The following is a 4,635-nucleotide window of genomic DNA, read 5'->3' on the forward strand; positions in this document are numbered from 1 at the left end:
TTTCCCTGGGTAACTTTATGAACTTTACATGCAAAATAAAAAAAAAGCCATATATTTTGGGAAAAGGGTTTTTTCAAGGGAAAAGACTTTCCTTTTAAAAGATTTTTGAAGATTTTTCCCCAATTTTTTTAAAGGGCTTTTTGATTTTTTTCAGTTTGGGAGAAAGAACTGGAGAACATGAAGTTTTTGTGGTTGTGGCACAATCTTTTTTGGGTTTTTAATATTACATGCCAGGTTGCCCTTTCATCGCCAACCTCCTGATTATGGATGAGTCCCTCACAAAAAGGGCCCCCAAGGGAGATCATGAGAGAATGAGACTTTAAAGCAGCACCCCCAGACAAACTTCCCGAATAATGGGTTTGACAGCTTGTGTGGTTCACCGCAAGTGCAAAGGAAAGTGTTTTTAATAATGGAGAGTCTGGAAGCAGCTATGGATTTGCCCGGTAACCTCTATGATCCCGTAACTGTTCTGAAATATACCCCAGGGGCCAAGGAAAAACTGATTTTTTTACTTTACAGAGAACATTTCATTGACTACCAAGAAACGGTTTTTAAAACTCAGCTTGCAGGTCTCGAATGGGACATCATAAAAAGATTGTTTCAAAAATGAGAAAGAAGAAAACAGATCAAGAAAAAAAAATCAAGAATTTGAACACATAAGTTGACCCAGGTGACTGGTGTGTTGCTCGAGCATAAAGTTGAAATTGAACACCTTTTATAAACTGAAGGGGAAGGAGGAAGATCCAAAAGTCAGAGAGATATTTAAGTTTCTGAGGAGAGGGTGAAGAGTATAATTTATGGAACAAAAGAAAAAAGTATGTCCAAACCCCTTTGGGGCATATCACATTTCAAAGTGGGAAAAGGCTCCTAAAATCTTTAGTAAGTGCAATAAGGGAAGTATTTGGCTTTATTTTTGGGAGGAAGAAAACACGCCAAAATTTCTATGACCTCCTTTTAGAGATTGCACAACAAAACCCCAGTATTCGTTTTGTCAGCCCCTCCTATTTTGTAGGATGCAATTCGCGTCCGGGGCATTGATATACGCTAGCAAAATTGGAACCCCCGGGTAAACAGAAGGAAACTTTAAAAAGAAAAGTTAGAAAGGAGGAAATTTTTTTTTTTTTTGTGTTTTGGGGTTTTTTTTTTTTTTTTTTTTTGGTGGTTGTTTTTGACATCCCCACAAAATTACCGTGCTATGTGCCAATCCAGGGGAAGGGCTCGGCAAAACCAGGGTGTTTTTTGATGGTAGAAAAAAGAAAAATTTAGTGAAATCGGGAAATGCATTGGAGTATACGGGGAAATTGAGGCCTCACTTCAATCTTGTGCCATGATGGAAATTTTGCCGACGCCCCAGGTAACAAAAAAAACATTTTGAAAAAGATAAAATACAAAAAAGCCCTATGAACCATATGGACCTGTAGGCCCAAAAAGTTTACAAGCAACTCTCCATAAAAACTTGTTAATTTGTATTGGGGGAAAATTGCCCTAAAAAATTAAAGGGAAAATTTCCCAGAGGTATTGAAAAAGCAAAAAAGGGGATAGTAACTTTGGGATCAGACTTCCAATCATGGCACCTTAAAAGAATGATAATGGTAGTGGATGGGCAAAAAAAACTAGCAAAAATCTGCTGCCCTAAATTTGTAAAATTGCAAAGAGATGGGAGGTTTGATTCCAACTTTCGACCAAAGGAAAAGTAGTGAGATAGCTTAGTGAAGGGTTTGGGTTTACCCCACCCCGAAGAACCGTTCCCGAAGGCCACACCAGAGTCTGGCACCAGGGAAAAGAAACGGATTATGCCAAGGAAATTTTGTTTACCCATTTTCAAATGTGATAGGGAAAATCATACTGTCTCTATTAATAAACATTAAACTTTTGTCGAAAGATCAAAGTTAAACCATTGATTCTTTTACTGTATAATAAGATTGGTTTTATCTGTAAAGAAGGGGTTTACATCGCCCTTTCCATGTTCTTCTCAAAAAAGGGGGGAGTGATGGTAAATGTTAAAAAAAGTTTGGCCCCCTGAAGACTTTGGGCCTAGTTTATTTTACAAAATTAAGAAGTTTCATAGGCTTGTCTTTGAAAAACCATAAGTTGAAAGAAAATTTAATAAACTTTTTACCCCCGAAGAAACTAAATGGGGTGTTTTGTTTTGTACCACTTGATTTTTCAGAAATCTTGACTTTTTGGACTTATTTTAATGAAAAATCTATTTTTCCCTTTGGGCTCGATCAAACCAGTGATGATGAGGGTCCCACAATCAAAGTACCCAAATTTTTAAAAGGTCAAAATTTTAAGGGGACTAAATTTTCCACTTTTATGGCATACCCCCTGACCAAATGTATTATGTGTCCAGATTTTTGATGAATTAAATCCTTTTAAACATTTTTCCCGAGGGCCCAAAAAAAGGGTATGAGTCCTATAAAGAACTTCCCAGAAAAAGGGGGACTAGAAATTAAGGGTAAAATCAGCCATTTTTGGAAGAAAAAACATACCAAAGGAACTGAATTTCCTGAAGAGAATACCAAAGAAAAAACAAAAGAAAAGAAAGGGAATTTATGCCACGCTTGTTCCTGAATTTTGTGGTATAATTCCTATAAGAGCACTTATGGTGGCAAATTATGTGCATGCCCTCCCTCTTCCATTCTGAACAGCTTAAATTTGATGCTAATTTTTTTTATGGGAAAAAAAGATCACACACCCGCTGTAAAGAATAAAGTCCTTTATTTTTCCCCGGGCTAGGAAAAATTTTTTCATGAGCTACTGGCTCCCGAAAAATCTGTGCCAAAATTTTTAGAAGGGAAAGAAAAACAAAAAATACATTTCACCCTTAATATTACATGGCCCCCTTCACACTCAAAGAAGCAGTGAAGATAAAGACTTAACTTAAAAAGGACTTGAAATTTTTAGGCGACTCCTTCCTCAAATTTTTTACAGGAGAAGCCCTGTTTCTAAGAGATGAAAGTTTTCATGAAGGAAGGCTTTTTCAAATCGAGGCAAAAATTTGGTTATGTAAAAAACCTTGTTTAGATTGGCTGCCAGAGAGGTCTAGAAGGAAAAATGCTGCAAAAGTTTTCAAAACCCCCAAAAGGAAAGGACACTACCGGGGTTTTTAGTAAAAGCTGAATTTGAAGAAAGCTTGCGCTTTTCCTTTAAGTGGCTCATGATATCTGGCTCAGGTTCCCAACACTGTAAAGAATTTGTGACTAAAGGAGGAAATGTAAGCTCTGTTTTTCTTTTAATTTAAAATATAAAATATATAAAAATATATATAATATTATATTTTATATTAAAAATTTTAAAAAACAACATACATCAAATACATACATAAAAACATACATAATACTAATAACAAAATACATATACATATAATACCATATTTTAATATATTTTATATTATATATATATTATATATATATATAAAAATATATAATTAATATATTAAAATATATATAAAATGTATATATTATATAATATGTAATAATTTAAAAAAATTTTTAAAATTTATTATAAGAATATTAAAATATAATAGTTTAACATATTAATATAATATATATATAATTATATAATAATTATAAATATAAAATTTTAAAATAAAATTTAAAAGGGTATATAATTTTTATATTTTATAATTTATAAATTTTAAAAATAAATAATAATATATTTTTTTATTAAAATTAAAAATTAAAAAAAATATATATATATTATGTATAATTATTTTTTTTTCTTTAATTTTTTTAATATTTGTTTTATTATTTTTTTTTTTTGTTTTATTTTTTTAATTTTTTTTTTTTATAAACTTTTATATATAATATATATATATAAAAATATAATAATATATATTATATATTTAAATTTTAAAATAAATTTTTAATATATATATAAAATTATATATATATATATATATTATTAATATGTAAATATAATTATAAAAAATATTATTTTAATATATATAATAATTTTATTTTAATAAGTATTAAAGATAAAAATATATAAATATAAAATATGAGATAAAAAAAAAATTATAAAATAAAACATTTTAAATTTTTTTATATAATATATAAAATAAAATATTATAATATAAATAATATTTTTTTTTATAAAATTTTATATTTAATTATTTATATTAAAAAAATTTGGTTTTTTAGGTGTAGCAAAGTTTGGTAAAGGGTAATCTCTGTTTTTTTAAATGGATTTTCATAAGGAATTGTTTTGAAAAAATCATAGTCAAAAAATTCTTTTTATGTGAATATATTTTCTGGAGTATCCTTCCCATATAACGGAACACCTCTCAAAAGTAAAAAAAGGAAGGAGAAAGTGTTGTTGCACTGAATTAGAAAAAAGTAAATATTTTTTAAAGAAATGATAAAAGCGGGGTTTAGTAGTTTGCTTAGTCCTTACTCAGGCAGCATTTTTTTTAAAAAAGCGGGGTTTGCAAGCACAAAAGCCCAAACTGTGTCCTCCTAGCATGTAAACCTACCAAAAAAATGGTTGCATTACTAGGCTTGAACCATGAGACCCAAATGATAGCTTCAAGTCCGTGCATTTTTATTTTTTTTATATCGTTCATAAAATTTTATTTTTTTTGCACTTAACAATTTCTCTACCCTTGATAGCTTCCCTTTGAAGCATCTGTTA

General features: G+C 29.9%; 1 pseudogene; it reads left to right on the top strand.

Moving 5' to 3' along the window:
• LOC119587523 overlaps positions 1-3,221 on the top strand; it is a 23,706-nt pseudogene extending 20,485 nt beyond the window's left edge.
• Positions 3,222-4,635: the final 1,414 nt, after the last annotated feature.

Source organism: Penaeus monodon, chromosome 3 (genome assembly GCF_015228065.2).
Source record: "Penaeus monodon isolate SGIC_2016 chromosome 3, NSTDA_Pmon_1, whole genome shotgun sequence".
In the NCBI taxonomy this organism is placed as follows: domain Eukaryota; kingdom Metazoa; phylum Arthropoda; class Malacostraca; order Decapoda; family Penaeidae; genus Penaeus; species Penaeus monodon.